The sequence below is a fragment of the Cryptomeria japonica genome, chromosome 2 (genome assembly GCF_030272615.1).
Source record: "Cryptomeria japonica chromosome 2, Sugi_1.0, whole genome shotgun sequence".
NCBI lineage: Eukaryota > Viridiplantae > Streptophyta > Pinopsida > Cupressales > Cupressaceae > Cryptomeria > Cryptomeria japonica.
The window spans coordinates 345886983-345907102 of NC_081406.1; positions in this window are offsets into that span (position 1 = coordinate 345886983).

The window sequence follows — 20120 nt, forward strand, 5'->3', positions numbered from 1 at the left end:
GAGAGAACCTATCAAAGCATAATGAATATCTCACCAAACAGCTTACCGAAGCTAATGGGAAATTGGAAAAGTTCAACAAGAGTTCTACATTGCTTGAAGAACAAATTAAATCACAAAGGATGAAAGGTGATACCTCTGGACTTGGTTTTCACACATCTAAGAAAGGTGAATCCTCTGGTACTAAGAGAAACACTCTTAAGAACAAATTTGCTCCTAAGATCAAGAAGCCTAATAGTAAGAAGGTCTTTAAACCTGTTTGTTTTGTTTGCCATAAACCTGGTCACACTGCAAATGTTTGTAAAGACAAACCTAACATAAATACAAGCTAGAATACTAATGCTAGGTATGTGTCCAAGAATTTTGAAGGTCATTGCTTCATATGCAGAATGTATGGACATAGATCTATTGAGTGAAGATATGGAGCAAACAATCTTGTACCACATATGTATCCAAGACTGAATGACAACTAGATGAGGAATTTTTACAACTGGGTCAACATGAACTGGCAAAGACCCTACGACAACCGGTTTAGTCCATTTGAGATGGAAAAGGTAACAAATGTCATTTGCACCATCTATAATAACTCTGGCCATATGGTTATGAACTGTTGAAGAAGAACCTAAGAAAGTTAGTAAAGGAAGTGCAAAAGGCAACTGTGCCTATTGATATCTTAACTTTCAAGCCTGATACCCATTTTGAAAGAAAAATGAAGACATTAGGGAGGAACAGATTTGACAATGTCAAAGAACATGTTGATTCCTTCACTGAAGATGAGAAGAAGCAATTCATTGAACAGGTAATCACTCATTTGTGTCATTATAGTAGATATCCACATGATCTTGAAAAGGATATCTCAAATTCGTTATACACTATTTTGTTAAATAAATGGGAAGAAGCTATAAAATTGGAAAAAGAAATTATTGATAAGATATTTGTATAATATTTTCCCAATTTGTCTATGGATGAAATAAGTGCTTTAGTTGATCAATACAAAATTCAATTTTCTTTCAAAGCAAGGAGACTGAAGCTACTTAGTGGAAAAAGGGCAATTATTGACACGGAGATGCATCAGATAGCCTATCAAATCAAACAGATGGAAGAGATCATCCATTCCTCTAAGAATGAGGAAGATGTTGTTAATCGACCGAAAATGGATGAAGAAGAGATTGTGCAAGCTGATGAGGTCTATCCTGTCAAGAAGAAGGATGACACCATTATTCGTGTTGTTGATGATGTTCAGGATATAGTTGATCTATTTGGAGACAACACTGCACCCGATATGGAACCTCCTGAAATCACTGATACATAGATAACTTTAGTTGAGCAATCGGTAACTCAACCGAAAGTGGACAATCCACCAAAAATAGAACAATTGGAGAAACCCCAATCCCCACTGGTCTTACAAGATACTCAAAAGGGGTCTACTGAAAAAGTTGTCACACAAACTTTTGAACAGGAAGCATAGAAAAATCTAGAGAAATCAATCATTAAGGTTACATCCTCTGAACCAACAAAGCCATTAGTCACTCCACAAACTGATGAGGATGATAATGATTCATTGGGAATTTCAGGGCCTATCATTGTTGACAACATGAGTGCATCTGAAATGATGAAAATTGAAAGTGTTATGTAATCTAGAGCACATAAGAAGAGACTTAAAGAGTAAAGGGTTGAAGCTAAAACAATTCAGAATGCAGTAGATATTCTATCCAGTCTACTACCAAAAACTTCTACAACACATCTCACATCCCCTATTAGCAAACTTGGTCAGTTGGTTACTAACACATCTAATCAAATCAAGTCACTTGAAGAAGTAGCACTAACCTATGCTGAGAAAAGTCACAAGAAGAAGTATGGGGAGAAACTTGCAAAGGACATTGATACTAGAAAAATGGCTATGTCGCATAATAAAGATTTTTTGAGAAAAGCTATTGAAATAGGAGGAAAGTATCTTGCTTCTACCACTAATTTTTCATTCTATTATTTTGATATCACAAAAAGACAAACAAAAATAGAACAAGAGCTAGAAAGGATATGCAATGCACATGTCCCACTTCAGGACTTTATATTTGCTTTTAGCAAATCTGTAGATAATTTGCACCACAGGTTGGAGACTTATGATCATGAGAAGGAAAAGAGACTCTGGTCTCTCAAGGAACTCAAGAGTCTACTCACATCACAAGTGGACATACTACAGAGAGCCTACTCAAATGCAAAAGCTATCTTAGCAACTCCAGAAACCTGTGCACTGGATTCGATAGAAGAATTCCATACACAGCTTATGTCTACAAAAGAGTACACTGAGAACATGCTAGCGACATAGACAAATGCCATATCATAGTTGAAGCAGAACTTTAATGTTATTTTTATGAGACTAGGTAATGCATGAACTTTTTTTTAGTTGTTGTATATGCTAAATACTATGATACAAATTATATATATATATATATATATATATATATGTATTACTTTTTCAATTTGGCATTGTTGTCAAAGGGGGAGTAGAAATATGTATGTGTTTTTTAAATTTTTTTATGATGTATGCATTAAGGGGGAGCATGTGTATATGTGTAAATTTTTTGCTATATGCACATTGTATGCACACTTAGCGATATTACTGTAAAATTTTCTAAGTGTTGCCATCAATGCCAAAGGGGGAGATTGTTGGCTTGACAATGATTGTAATATATTCATCATATGTTGTCATTGATGAAACACATACACACACATATGTTTATATTGTCTACCGGTATAACTTCAAGTTGTTTATACTACAACCGGTATGCTAGAGGTTATACTAAGAGGTTTATCCCTAACCAGTACTTTGTGACAACCGGTATATGCATAGAAGACAACCAGTGGATACACATTAATTGACATCAACATGAAGATCAAGTGAAGATTACATTAGGAGATTCAAGGATAACAGTTCATATATTTAACTCTAACCGGTATTGATTGTTCTAATTAGTATTCGTTGATTTTGTCATGAGTTATCATAAATCATGATGAGTTATCCCACCAACAAATTTTGGTAGTATTTTTGTGATGAGTTATGATCACTTGACCAGATACACTGCACCTAGGAAATTGTGTTATGATTTCTTTGGGCTGACATGAAATTTTAATGTTTATATATTGACATCACAATGAATTATTTCATATGAGTGAAAGTGATATGTTGTGTACAAAAGTGAAAAGAGTTAAGTTGCAGAGTATGCAAAAGAGAAGTGTTGAATATGTTTAGAAGGATTTGATCAAGCAAGTATTGTTCTACTCAAACAGATCAAACCAATCAATCCTGTTGTTTTCTAAAAATCACAACAGAATTCAAATCCCCTAACTGGGTAAGCTCTAACAAGCTTCTTTGTACAAATCCTCTAATAGGGTGATCCATTAGTTTGGATTCAAAAATCCTCCACCAAGGTTACTCCTAACAAGGTACTACCTTTAACAGGGTATAAGCTTCTAATCAATCTTTGGGATCTCTAACAAGATTCGCTCCTAGTAGAGAACTTTGTAGACCCTAACCGGTCAGTTATCTATTACTGCAGATAGTTAACTTGTGAGTTCCATCTCATAGTGGTTTTTACCTATTTGGGTTTTCCACATACAAACACTTGTGTTATGGTGGATGTTTTACTTATTGTGAATGTTGTTATATCATTTTGGATTACATGCATTGTGTTTAAAATTTTTGTTAAGTTCATCTACCGGTTAGTGCTTGAAGTAGTTTTATTTCTGGTGCCACTGATTCACACCCCCCCCCTCTCAGTACTTTTGAAGTCCATCAAACCAGTGAACAACTGAGAGGGGGGTGAATCAATTGTTAACAAATTATAACATTAAATCCATAATACAACCTTAAACAAATCAAGTACCGATATAGACAAATGCCAGTAGGAACAGATGCCAGTAGACAATACAACTTTAACAATTAACTAGATAATCAATGCAAAGAAATCATACCATATAACACCATGATTTGTATGTGGAAAACCCAAAAAGGGAAAAACCACAATGGGAAGCCTACCCATAGTCAAATGATACTTTTGCAAAAAGTATGTGTTACAATGAGGGGCCTACACTTGCAGGAAGGCACACTGCCTAGAGCGTACTTCTCATTAAAAAAGAGTCTCATTGACTACAGAGAGACTAAAACCTTCTCAAGATAAATGAACAACAATCCAATAGAGTGAACTATTGGAAATAACATCTACTATGCCTGATTACAGTCTCGGTTAAGCTCAATGTTGGAGGACTAAATCATCTTCTAAAACCAATCCAATCACCAATGATCAATTAACTCCTCTTCTTGAATGATATTACAATATTCGTACATCAAATTCCTTGACCATGACCTTTTCAATAACCATGATACTTTACAAAGAGTTTCTACCTCTTATTTATACAAACCCTAAGGCCTAAATCAATTAGGTCAGCCACTTAAAGATATTACAATAATATCATTACATAACTCCTTATTACAATGATATGCCATGTCGGCTTAAGACCAAAACAATAATAACAAATACATGAAATATCTCGAATCATCCAAGTAACGTGTAGAGTACACGCTAAAAAGATATTGGTCCATAACCTAGATAGGTACCGGACCTATTCTGGGTCCACCATGCTAGAAAAATGTCTTCAAGCAATTGAAGCATGATCAACGAACATCTTCAGCATCCTAAAATCCTTGAAGAAGTTGCACCAACACCAATTGTACATCCTGACTTGATTCCTCAATGAAAGCTCTACTAGTAAAGCCTTAAACCGGTGCCGGTAAGGGTTTACTAGTGTGTATGATAGCATCACATTATCAAGCCAATACCAACTGACCAAAACATGCTTATGGAGCATATAACACATGAAATCCAATATACTTTACTGATCCAAACATGCCAGAAGTGCCAACTAGATAATTTCTTCTGCTAGTAACACTAGATCTTATACTGGTAACCTATCTGTCAGTAACCATCCATATCAACCAGTGTAAATCTATCTACCAGTAATAGCTAGTGTTGACATCAATGCCACACATATCCATAGTGCCAACAATGAGCAGTGTGCTCTAGGTTGTTGGCCTTCCTGCAAGTGCAGGCCCCTTCATTGTAATTCACAAACTTACTACAGAAGTATTATTTGATTGTGGGTAGGCCTCCCACCATGGTTTTTCCCTTTACCGGGTTTTCCATGTACAAATCTTGGTGTTGTGTGGATGGATTTTATTTTGTAATTATTGTTTATGCTTAATTGGATTAACTTCTATTGTGGTATTGATGTTTTGGGTTCCGGTATTAAAGTTTAAATTGCTAATGCTTCCGGTAATCTATGAAAACTGATCTACCCCCCCCCTCTCAGTTGTCTTCTGGTTATCTGAACTATCTAACAATTGGTATCAGAGCTTTGGTCCTCTCTATAGAAATCTTAACCACTTGAGAAAGATCCTATGGAAACTAAGAGTTCAAGTTCAACCAATTCTTCTAGAGCCATCTTTTTGAAGGGATATATCGAGGCTTGTAGGAACAAGTTACATAGTATGGAAGATTCAGATGGAGACTCATCTGAGATGTCTTGACAAGGAGATTTGGGAGATCACACAGAATGGTGTCACACCCTATAATCCAGGATCTAGAAATCCTCCTCCGACAAACCTAGACAATGAGCTTGAGAATGACTGTAGAGAAAGAGAAGCCCTCTTGTGTGCACTTTCTAATCAACAAATAATGGGATTAACTGATAAATCATCTGGAAAGGCTATATGGGATAAATTACATAATATTAATGAAGGTGACTCTACAGTGAAGATTTATAAACTTGATGGTTACCAGGTGAGATATGAAAACCTGAAGATGGAAGAAGATGAAAGGATTATTGCATTCATGGAAAGGGTTAATGAGATTGTTATGGGAATTTAATGTTATGGTGGAATTCTGAGTGAAGATGAAAATATTTCTAAAGTCCTGAGAGCCCTACCATCAGCTTACAAAATGAGGGCTACTTCTATTAATGAGTTGAGAAAAATGACTAATACATCTGTCAACAGAGATACTTTGGTTGGGAAACTATCTGCTTTTGAGCTTGAGGAATTTGGACCTTCTAGAGCTGTGAAGTCTAAACTTGCTTTTCATGCATCTACTTCTACAACCGGTAAGCAAGACTGGAAAGATTTATATGTAAAAGAATTAGAAGATATGAAGAGAGAAGATGATGAGTTTGAGCAACTTGAAGTACTATTTGCTAGAAGAGTACCGAAAGGACTAGTAGGAAGTAAGTATGAAGGAAAATCACCTTTTAAATGTTTTGCATATAATAAGATTGGTCATTTTGCATCTAGATGTCCTGAAAGAAATTTAAGATTTGAAGAAAGAGTTAAAAGATCATTTAAGACTAATCCTGGATATCAGAACAAGTATAGATTTAAGAAAAACAAAGGTAAATCATGCTACATAGTGGATGAGGAAGTCATTAGTAATTCAGATGATGAACTGACAGAAGACTCTACTAGTGGATTTGGTAATGGAAAGGAATGGGTATTCTTGGCTCTCAAGGAAGATGATCTGGCACTGGAAGAGAATGTACCTGAGGAGAAGGCACTTGCTGCTAAAATTAAGGACAAGGATGAATGGGTAATTGACAGTGGTTGTTCACATCATATGACTGGAGATAAAGGGAAGTTTCTATATTTGCAAGAATTTGATGGTGGACTAGTTAGATTTGGAGATGACAAGGCATGTATGATCAAGGGAAAAGGAACTATATCATTGGATGGTAAGAACAATACTGACAATGTTTATTATGTTGAAGGTTTGAAGCATAATATTTTGAGTGTAGGACAATTGGTAAATAAGGGATTTCAATTACAGTTCAAGGATGGAAAATGCAAAATCATTAACAGATCTAGCTTGGAAATACATAGACAAAAGGTAATATATTTCATTTGAACTCTGGTGAGAAGACATGCTTGATTACGCAGATTGATGAGAGTTGGCTATGGCATAAAAGGCTGTGTCATGTGAGTTTTGATTGCATTGTGAGGATCAGTTCAACTAAGGTTGTTAGAGATATACCTAAGATTATGAATCTCTATAATCCGGTATGTAAGGAATGCCAAATGGGTAAATAGGTCAGAACCTCTTTTAGGAGTATACAAGATAAATCAATTGATGTTCTTGATCTTATTCATACTAATTTGTGTGGTCCTACTAGAATTAAAAGTTTTCATGGTGATAGATATTTCATGCTAATCATTGATGATTATTCTAGAATGATGTGGGTTACTTTTTTGAGAGAAAAATCTAAAGCATTTGAAAAGTTTAAAATCTTGAAGGCTAAAGTGGAAACTAAGACAGGATTGAAGATTAAATGTTTGAGATCAGATCATGGTGGAGAATTCACATCCGGTGAGTTTAATAACTTTTGTGACAAGCATGGTATAAGAAGACAATTTTTTTCTCCCGAGACACCTCAGCAGAATGGAGTTGTGGAAAGGAAAAACATAACTATCTTGGATGCTGCTAGAACAATGATGATGGAAGCTAATCTACCTCATATCTACTGGAGAGAAGTAGTGAGTACAATGGTTTATACATTCAATAGAGTACATATCAAAGGAGAAACCAGTAAGACACCTTATGAATTATGGTTTGGCAATACACCTACAGTTAAGTATTTGAAAAAATTTGGTAGTAGATGTTATATCAGGAGAGATTATACTATTGGGAAATTTGATCCTAGATGTGATGAAGGCATATTTATTGGTTATTGTAATGAAAGCAAAACATATAGATGTTATAACAAGAGATTGCAGAGAATTGTGGAGAGTGATAATGCCAAAGTAGATGAGATGAACAAAAGTCAAATTAGAGTTTATGAGAAGGAATCGGCAATGGAAATGATTATATCTGAATCGGTAGCACCTTTATCAGAATAGAGAGTTGAACCAGTTACTCCGTCAACATCAGAGAATTCTACAGTAATTGAAGAATAGGGAAGAGGAACAGAGAGTTAGAAGACTCCTAGGTGATGTTGTTGGAAATAAGCTAAACCCGTACCGACGATGGACTGGTCCAAGAGGGGTTAGTAGCTCAGTGGTAGAGCACTCCATCAGCATATGGAAGGTCCTAGGTTTGAGTCCTAGCTGGTCCATGTCTCAGCATGGTATCAGAGCGAGGTCCATGCTAGGAGCCCCAAGCACACGAGAGGTGTGGCTTAAGGGGGGGTGTTGGTGTTGGAAATAAGCCACACCCGGACCAATGATGGACTGGTCCAAGAGGGGCCAGTAGGTCAGTTGTAGAGAACCCCAACAACGTATGAAAGATCCTAGGTTCGAGTCCTAGATGGTCCATGTCTCAACACTAGGTATGTGAGTCTGAATCATTCTGAAGATCAAATCATTGGGGATAAGAGCAATGGAGTGATGACAAGAAGAAGACTGGAAACTAATGAGGTATGTTTAATTTCACAAGTTGATCCAATATCAGTAATTGAGGCATGTAATGATTAATTTTGGTTAAAAGCTATGGAAGAAGAATTAGATTAGATTGAGAAAAATAACACATGGACTTTGGTTCCCCGGCCTAAAAATAAAAATGTTATTGGAACTAAATGGGTTTTTAGGAATAAAATGAATGAGGATGGTCAAGTTATAAGGAATAAGGCTAGATTGGTTTGTAAAGGATATTCTCAAAAGGAAGGAATTGATTATGGAGAGAATTTTGCACTGGTAGCTAGGATTGAAGTTGTAAGATTATTTCTTGCCTATGTTGCTTACCAAAACTACAAAGTTTATTAGATGAATATTAAATGTGCATTCTTGAATGGGGATATTAATGAAGAAGTTTATATTGAGAAACCTGATGGTTTTTCACTATTAGATGATATTGATATGGTTTGTAGGTTAAGAAAAGCTTTATATGGATTGAAACAAGCACCTAGAGCTTGGTATGCAAGGTTGGATAAATATCTTTTGAAGCTTGGTTTTACTAAGGGCAATGCTGACAATAATTTATATGATAAAATCACTGATGATGATTTACTAATTGTTGAAGTATTTGTTGATGACATTATTTTTGGAGGTGAAGATAAATTATGCATAGAATTTTCTAAGAATATGGAGAAAGAATTTGAGATGTCTATGATTGGCGAGATGAAATTTTTCTTAGGTTTGCAGATTACTCAGACTAACAAAGGTAGTTTTATCTGTCAAACTAAATATGCTAAGGAATTAGTGAAGAAATTTGGTATGGGAGATTATAAACCGGTAAGTGCACCTATGGTTACAAGTAAGAAATTGACAAGAAAAGATGTTTCTACACTGATAAATCCTACAAGATACAAATCTATAATTGGAGGTCTACTTTATTTGACTTAGACTAGGCCTGACATTATGAATGTTGTTTGTATTGTTTCAAGATTTCAGAGTGATCCTAGAGAAAATCATGAGATGATGGTGAAAAGGATTTTTAGATACTTGCAAGGTACATCAAAATATGGCTTATAGTACCCTAAGAATGATAACTTTACTTTATGTGCATATATAGATGCTGACTAGGATGGAGATGTCGATGACTGAAAAATTACTTCTGGTAGAGCTTTCTTTCTTGGAAAGTAGTTGGTTTCATGGATCATCAAGAAACAATCATGTACTTCTTTATCTACTACTAAAGTTGAGTATGTTGTTGCTGCTACTAACTGTACATTAGTTTTATGGATGAAGCAAATGTTGAAGGATATAAAGGTGGATTGTGATGCACCGGTAGTTATTGACTGTGATAACTCTGCTACTATTGATATATCAAAGAATCCAGTATTTCATTCTAAGACAAAGAACATATCTATCAAGTATAACTTTTTGAAGGAGAAGGTAGAAGCAAATGAAGTTAAACTAGTTTATGTGAACACTAAAGAACAAATTGTAGATTTTTTTAGTAACCTTCATCCAAGGAATCATTTGAGTACCTAAGAGATAGATTGGGGGTTTTTGCCCCTCCCATAGAGACTCGATTGATGCAATTTGGCATCAATATGAAATGCTTTATTAGACATACTATTCATTTTGACATTGATTTGGGATGCTACTGCTCAAGGGGAGTAGTCAGCTTTGAGATTTAGAGGCTTATGTTTTTGCTTTGATATTTCTGTCAGATTTATGGCATTGATGTCAAAGGGGGACAAACAGTGATGTGAAAAAGATAAAGGAGGAAAATGATAAATGTCAAAGAGGGAGAGATATTGATATTCAAAGCTATATGCAGGAGATTATTGGTTGTCTTCCACAGGGGGAGACTTGTTTGGTATTTCTTGGTACTTACATGTTTTTCACATCTAGTGTTTCCATCGATACCAAAGGGGGGGATTGTTGGCCATTTGGTGGAATTGATTATGTGTTGCATTGATGTTTTGTTATTGATGTCAACACTAGTTGTTTGAATGCTTTGCCAGCACGCTTCTGGTCCCGGTAGGTTGAGTGGTTTCTGGTTAACTTAGATCTGGCATGATCTGGTAGACTCCGGTATAATCTGGTAATGGAATTGGCTTGTTCATGATACTTATACTCATATTTGGTTAGTTGGTTTTGGTCTGGTGATTGGATGCTATCCTGCCTGCTTAGAAGATTGGTTTCTGGTTCTGCCAAGGGTTTCACCGGAAGAGATTTTGGTGGAGATCTTTGATGAATTGCATAAGTGGTGTTGGTGCAGCTTCTGATGGAGTTTCAGGATGCTGTTGGTGATCATGTTTGAGACTTGGCATTTGGAGATCATTACTGAAGCATGTGGACCTATACTTGGTCCCGATTGATCTAGGTTATGGACCGACATTAATGTAACCTATGGATAGGACCTATTGTTGTATTTTTGGGATGCCTTATGTGTTGTTATTACTTTTTTGGTCTAAGGCTGACATGGTTTGTAATTATGTAACTATTTTATTATCTGGTGGCCGACCTAATTATTTATGGTCGAGGGTTTGTATAAATAGATGTAAGATCTCATTGTAGATCAACATGGTTAATGTAAGAGGTCATGGTCAAGGAATGTAATGTGAGAATAATGTAATATCATTCAAGAAGAGGAGTTGGTTGATCATTGGAGATCGAATTGGGTTTGTGGAAGAGGATTTATTCCTTGGTATTGAGCTTAACTGGAACTATACTCAGACATACGAGATGCTATCTTTTACAGTTCAACACTTCTTCAGATTGTAGTCAAGATTTATATGCAGTCAGTGAGGCTCCTTTTGGGATGAGCAGTGTGCTCTAGGCTATTGGCCTTCTTGCAAGTGCAAGCCACTTGATTTTAATTCACATACTTACTACAAAAGTATTATCTGACTATGGGTAGGCTTCTCACCGTGGTTTTTCCCTTTACTGAGTTTTCCACGTACAAATATTGGTGTTGTGTGGATGGCTTTTATTCTATGATTATTGTTTATGCTTAATTAGATTAACTGCTATTCTGGTATTGATGTTTTGGTTTTTGGTATTAAAGTTTAAATTGCTAATGCTTCTGGTAATCTGTGACAACTAATTTAGCCCCCCCCCCCCTCTCAATTGTCCTCTGGTTATCTGAACTATCTAACAATATAAGGTTGTAGAACATTTTTAGTGGTCTATTAGGTCTGGTATTGAGTGTTCATATGTTTTCATATTTCCTAGTGAAGATGTTGTGCTTATATGAGGAGTTTCCAGAAGAACAATGTAGCAGAAGTTTCAATATGGAGGAAAGAGTATTTAATGCCCCGGTGGATGATTTTTTTATTCCAAATTGTGAAGAGTATTGTGTATAGACTTGGATATAGTGCAATTTTCTATCAATGGTGTACTATACAATTTGTAGGTCCTCTGGTTGCTCAGATGATAAGATTAGTTGTTTTTGTTCTCTAACAATGAGATTGTCTATTAGAATAGTTCAAAATTTTGTTGGTGGCTTCCGGATATGTGAATTCAAGTGTTGCAATTTAGAGGACATTCTTATTTGGCCCATGTAGTGTTCCATTTTTATTCTATGTTGTTGCTTCTATTTTACAAGTGAGTTATGTTGGTCTATGCTTGGCATGGTCAATTGTGTTGGGTTTCAGTGTGCCTGGATGGATTATCTTGTTTGGATCATGCTCTTTTGGTCTAGATATGCATTAGAGGTTGAGTTAGAATATTGTTTTGGGTCTCATCATGGTGTGTGAAGATCTATATTAGATAATTTGCATTGGAAGATGATTTTGGGCCAACTAGTTGCTGAGTTTTATTATTTATCTACATGTTTCATTTGGAATCAACTTTGGAAGATGTGGTAGGGGATGTGATTTGTTGGAATCAACTTAGAAGGATGTGTGGTGCTGATTTTGGGTCCTCTCTTTCTCTTCGAATAGGTTTCATTGAAAAATATTGGTTTGGATGGCCTATAATGCTCGCCAAAATACCCTAGAGAAAAATAACTAAACTAACTATCAAATAGAGATTATTTTTTTTTAAACTACTAATGTGTCATAGTAAACCATCATTACATAAAATCATAGATTAACTTCACATAAATGCATAAAACATTATGAACATATCTATATCTATAACATCATATAACACAAGTGGAAATAACATCATAACTAAAAAATATCTTAAACATGCATATATCCATTTACACTTTCCCTAGGGTACTCCAATGTCACTACTAACACATAACACATCCATATCAAGAAGACATTAACATCTATTAGAGCAATTACATTCTTCGCAATTAGGTACTATCCTCCTTATCATGAGAATCATTTACTTTCAATACATAATCTAACATAACCCACTATCCTTTGAGTTCATTTTAGAGCACCAAACCAAGTGTTCTGAATTCCTTTATCTTTCATTATTCATCTATCACATCATGAACCTATGTATATATATATTTCCTACTCCTACCAATAGAACTATATTATTTTTTTAAGATTAACCATTACACATTTCTTCAAGATTATTATCCACATACATAAGAAAAGATTATAACAACAAATGCTAATCTTCTTTCCAATTGGAATCTCATGCTACTAAACCAACTCAAGAACCATATGATACAACAAGATTGCACATAATCTAATTATTAAATTTCTTAATCCAATATAAGATCTCAATCTTATCATAATGAACAACCTTACAAAATGAATCATACAATGAATACAACATCTTATTCCATTACAAGGTCATAATCACAACTACTATACCAGGTCCTAATACATAAGAATACTAAATACAAGTACATAGTCTCTTTTACATTTACAATATCATCATGATACAATTAACTATCTCAATACATGGAAATCAGCTCCACAACTAACTGCACGATGAAAATCATAGAATCCATATCTGTGCATGCTAGCATCCAAAGAAGAATATCCCAATGGAAGAAGGCATCAAACCACCCCCCATGCTAGGAGATGACATGGGTTACAACTCACACTCAAAACCTATGCTGACACCCAACAACCAAGGAACTCAACATGGGATCCAAAAGACTACATCCAAGAATAATGAATCAAAACACATCACAAGGCTAATCATAAATCAATAAACTCCTAGAGATATAATAAAAAATGAAGACATAAAGATAATGGACACATCTAGGGAAAGAGTGTCATCACATGTAGTCACCATGAGAGCTTGTCCAAACATCCATGATACTCATGCAGAGCCATCTCAACCTACAAGGATATCAAGGGAGTTTGGCTTACCTTGCTCACCAAGGTCTTCTCAACTGTTTCTCGATCAACATAAACACCCTAGAGACATGAATTGAAGACACAAATTCATTTATTATCTTATTAAGGTGATTTACTTCTACCCAACCCACTTATAATTAATTAATTATGTTATCACTTGATTATAAAATAAATTCTTAATGAGATATCCTGGTGGTCTAGACTCCAAGTAACCTGGTTGTCTAATCCTCATGACCTCAGTCACTCAAATGGAAGCCCACTCTCCCTGACCATGGACCAAGACCTTAGGGTGAACATAAACCACAATGGTATCACAAAAAAATATGAAGGATCTCCAAAGATATAACTATAGTCACAACATCACTGATAAAATTGAAACATAATATGAATCATATACCTACTATGCAAAGCAAGAGCCTCCACCGAAACAATACAACAATGAAACAAGGCAATTATATGAGATAAAAAGATAATCCAAAAGTAATACTAATCCTCAAAAGTGAGGCATAATCATCCCACTGGAGCTCTAATAACCATCCCTCGATAGCAAGGGATTCATCCTCTCACTAGAGATAAGCATTACATATGCAAAACCCTCAATAGTAAGGTACACATCATCCTATCTGAGCCATATATAATCATGAAATGATTAAATAAAATAAAAAACGCATTTGAGAATATCAACATCAATCACAAAATCCTCTGGGAAAATCCTGACATTTGAAAACATGATCAAATAGAGCAAAACTAAGAAAACTGACAACTTTGGGCAGAACGGTGCATCTAGGAGATAATTAGTGCATCCAAGACATCTTATAGCGTTTTGGGGTCTTCTTTTGGCCTTTTGGTGCCAAACATTAGCATTTTTTGTCCAGAGAGCAAAATCAATGAAAACGAACAAATGGGCTGACAAAACTTGCCCAGATCACACATAGGCTCACAAAACAAATAGATAAAGCTCCCAAAAGGTGCAGGAGGACAAAAAAGGGCTATAACAACAGCAAATTGGATTCCTAAAGACACAAAATAATTTCAATCTCAAATCTCTACACCTCCTTTACACAGATTTGCACATAAATGCATCAAACTCACTAAGAAATTCGTGGAGATGTAGTATATCATAATAAAAAATAAAAGAACAATAAATAATAATTTTAAATCCAAATAAGAAATCAAGAAGAGGAAAACACAAATTTATAAGACAATATGCAAAAATAGCATTCCCAACAATACTCCATTTCCCATATTTTACACATATGTGCATATATTCATAATTCAATCTTTCCCAAACCAATATGTGAACTTAAAGACTAAAAACTCCCTCACATTCAATCTTTTGGAAAAAACAAAGAAGACAATCTTTTTGAATTAAAATGCAGAGAGAAATTGAAGTTCCAACCTAGAAATTGCAACCAAGGCAAGAAATCAAGTTGAAGAAGAGCAAAAAAAATCCCGTGAATCCAACCACACAATCCTCAAATTCAATCCACAAATCTTCAACAATCCAAGCTTCAAATGAAATAAAACTCCAAAAGCCGGTAAAATTCTTTTGAATGGTAACTCGACAATATTTTCAGAAAACTCAATAAATAAGCAATTAATGCAAAACTATAGAAAATCATCCACCAATCAAAATATTTCATAAAACTATGTATTATACCTACCATGCACAATGCCAAGGCAAGTAATATTTAATAATATTATTTACTTACCTCCCTCAACTCAACCAATAGGGTAAAAGGGTAGGTAAGTTATATAATATACCCAATAACCATGTAATAACAAAGATTCATATATATTTAATAACAATAGTATTATAAACATTAAAAATTTAATAATAAATCAAATGAAAATATATAAGTAAACTCCTCAATAATAAATCATAATTAAACAATAAATAAAGAATAAAGAATCAATTAAACAATAAATCATCAAACCAATTAAATTAAATAAATATTATAACCCAATAAATAAATAACACCAATTAATAACTAAAAATAAAGAATAAATAGCCAATAAATAATAAATTAATAAATCAAACTCGATAATCAATAATCAATCCAATACAAATAAATAATCTAACTATAATATTAATTATACATTAATCAAATATTAATCACACGCAACCCGACATAGGGTCGAACATCGACACAAGACTCTAACCACTAACTTGCTCCACAACACAACTAACAAGGTGAACAACTTAAGCCTAGAGTATGAGAGGGAAACACATGCCATCTCCAACAACTTGCCATTAGGATAAGACACACTCAAACCTGTGAGACCAGGTGGAGTCGATGTCTGGTATTTACAATCCTGTATCCACCATTACACACAATACAACATATATATATATATAGAATAGATACATCATAATGATCAAGCAAGTGATAGAGAATTGCAATGTCGTATCATGCTCGCAATGAGTTGTATGACATCGTCTCTAATCACGAATACACTAGCAAACAATTACAATAATCATAGAATCAATTCAACCAATATGATCATGAACTAGGGTTAGCATAACCAAGATTTCATCAAGATCCCATAAGCAATGTGACTCATCATGAATAATGAGCACATATAAATAATGAAATGTAGATACATCATCATCATAATCTAAGATGTATCAATCATCCATATAAGTCAGCAAATAGTATATATTCATATAAAGTATCTAACATCATCAATATCATCTGAGATAGAAATAGAGTCATAAGTAATCATCAAAACATCAACCATAAGTCTAAATAATCCATTGATGCATAAATCAAAATGTAAGTCTAGGAGGGACACTACATCCTAGTTTATGTATTTTTATATACTCTATTTTTAGATGAACTAGTTGAGAGTTTTGATGAATATATTTGTATATAAAGATGAGTAAATGTATGTGTTGAAGTGTACAAAGGCGTACGATGTGATGTGGATGTGAATGATATGCAAATAGATTTGATGGAAAAGGTGTGTGAAAGTTAGTTGAGAAGAGCTTTGACAGTGTTTGGTAATAGAGTTTGAGGTCAAATGTATTTTCCATGATGTTGGACACTTAACACAGAGGTTCAAGGTCAATTTCATGATCAAGAGGTCATATACATTTTTAGTTCAGCTATTCCTATCGGAATATAGTCTGTCTCTCTTGGCAACTCTATGTATGTTGCCCTAAAGTAGTGAATTTTAATTATGCAAGTCTTTTGTATCTTTCCCTAAGGTTGTGTGTATTAGCTAGCAAGTCTGGAGCAATTAACTCCCTAATCTATGGCCTAATTATTGTACACATTTATATCTATATTGTGAGTGTGATTCTCACCATGGTTTTTCCCTTAGTTTTTCTACATAAATTTGGTGTTCATGAGTTGATTGTATTTTGTGGTTTCATGATTTCATTAAAGTAATATGTTAGCTATGGTTTGAAGTTTGATAGATCAAAAATAAAGTTGTGTTAGAGATCCAAACTGATTCACACCCGCTCTTAGTCTTGTTGTGTGTTCAACAATTTATATATGAAAAATATACCTATATACAAGTTTATGTATGAGTCTGTGAACTTATATATATATATATATATATATAAAGATTTATTTATAAGAAAAATACCTCATACTGGGATTAAATCCCATGTGGCTATATTGTCAAACCTAATCACTATTCAAGTGGTGATATTATGTCAATATTGGCAATTAAGCATATATACTTTATTAATGCAAATCTATTGTATATAAGCTAATGGCATTAATCCATGTAGCATATTATAATTGCATTACTTATATGAACATAGAGTCCATAATGCAGATAGATACATATAAAGCCATGTTTGAAGTCACAATCAGTTATATATTAAACTCGTAACTATTTCTTGATTATCAGTAGTATAGATTTTTAGGTTGGATTGTTTTTTATTAAGGGAAAAATAGGTTTTGAAGGGACCCCGAAACCCTTTACAAGAGATCCTTAAAAGATAAGATCATTAAGAAACAAGAAAAGACATTCTGCAAAAAAAACCAACACAATTCTGGGCAAAAGCCAGCATAAAAGCCCAACAAAACCAACAACATCCAGCCAAAGTAGAAAAAAGACAAATTACTTAATTTTTTTAAGGGCATTAGCCAATTTCTCGCTAATCCCTTGCATATCTTTGATATTATCCCTGAGCATTGGGATTTCCTTGGAAGAGGCCAATGTATCTTTTTTCATACTCGCCCTAGTCCTTTTGGCCGCACCACCAAGAGAACTTTCCATGTTTCCTACCTCAATAGCATCCTCATCAACATCTAGGTCCACAACAGGTTTGGAAGTGCTGGAGCTATCAAGGTACTTGGCAATTTCCTCCATATTCCTGGTCACTGAGTTTAGGATATCCGAAATCATAATCAAGAAGTTCTTCATGGCTGTCTTTCCTTCCTCCAGTTTACTAATCTGAGCTTCCAGCTTCTCCACTTTTTCCTCCATAACCTCTTTCCACTACTCCTGGTTACTTTCATCTTTCTTTCCCTGCTCTTCCTGCTTCTTAACAATTTTTTCCAATTTATTGATTCTTTCATAAACTCACCTATCAGAACCCATACGAGCCTCAGACTGGTTCTTGAATTTATCTAGAATAATCCCATCTTCAGCCTTATCTTGTTCCTTGCTCATTTCCTCCTTATTAATCTAATTGTCTTGCTCCTCCACAGGCTAGTTGTTAACATTACCAATACTCATGTTGTGGGTAGGGTTATTCTGATCAAAAAAATCCTCTGCTCCTCCTTCCTCTTCCCCCACTTCCTCTTCTTTCCATCTCTCCTCTCCGTCAGACTCATTGGTCTCCATCTCACTTCCTTCTTTTCCCATCTCCTCGGAATCAACCTCTGTATCCTTTTGTTTATCCATGTCCTCTTGAATTTTCTCCACAATGGCTTTTTTAACCTTTTTACTCTATATCAATTCATCCTTACCAGGCCCACATTCCTTAATTTTCCTCCTTCCTTACCCCAGTGACACCGACAACCTTTTATTTTCCTGAATAGCCAAAATCTTACAATGCTCATAAATGAGCAAAATAAGGCCATAATGAAGCACGGGAGAAGAAGGGTTCTTACTATGCTTGCTCAAAGACCGCAATAGAGACCTAGAAAGGTAATAGGGAAGAGAAATCCTCTTCTCATATCTAAAGTGATTTAGAAGCACAAAATGGTAGGTGTGGACCCTAGTGAAATGACCCTCCACAGTAATATACTCCATAATTGCATTAAGCACACAACCCCATATTTTTTTGATATTAGAAGCATCATAATACCCCCCGAAGCTTTTCCTAATTTCGCTCTCTCCTTCTCTTTATGCAGAAAGAGCTTCACTGCATTACTAGACACTTTCAGGTCCCTAAATAAATTAAGACTAGAATGGGGCATACCTGTGACCGTGGAAATGAGGTCCGCGTCCAGCTTGAATCTAACACCATGAATTTTGAAGGAGCCATTTTTCCAATTTTTAGTAACTCTGGTAACCGCCAGGTTAACTCTACTTTTATCATAGTTTGCCAATTTTTCCATGAAATGCATCATGAAACCCTTCTCCAGCTTTTTCCATACCTTAGGCATCTCCCACCATCTGGAAATATTATCAGGTTCCTCTCTTCTAAGATCACCCCCCATTGTAGAATTCATTTTACGATTTCTCTGCTTTTGCAACTTCAGAACTTTCTTCCAAATGACACTCGGCTTTTTAAAAATGCACACCCACAAAGCATGCAAAATTTTAATATTCTGGTTTAGGACTCTGCCCTTCTGATGAGCTATCATTAACTTTCTAGAAATTTGATGATTAATCATTAATACTTCCATGATTAACGTGCGATCCTTCTTTCTCCATAAATCTATCCTTTCTAATGAGTTCTTTAATATTAAAATCAATATTATCTTCCCCATTCCAAATGCTTTGAACTTTAGAAATAATGCCAAGGTTAGCAAGGCCATCCGCTATGACATTTTTTTCCCTGAAAGCATGCTCAATAATAATGGATTTAAAGATAAAAATAATTTCTTTGGCTTTAAAAATAATATTTTCTATAGTCCACGAAGGCTCAACTTCCCCCTTAAGGCATTTAATAATGTTAAGAGAGTCTCCCTGCAACCATAGATTATCATGATTGAGATTTTTAGCTATAATCAATGTATTCAGGGTAGCCGAGGATTTAGCATAATGACTAGTTTGGTTACCCAAAGGGCCAACAACAACCACAAGACAACTTCCAGCAAAATTCCTGACAATGCCCCCATAACCAGAATTCCTAGGATTTCCCTTAGAGGCCCCATCAAAATTGGCCTTGATCCATCCCTGGGAAAGAAAGCACCAGAAAACACCATCCCTACCTTTATCCTTGCTACTTCTACTATTGGAGAGGTTCCATCTTTCATTAAAGTCTTCTTTAGCAGCTAAACCAT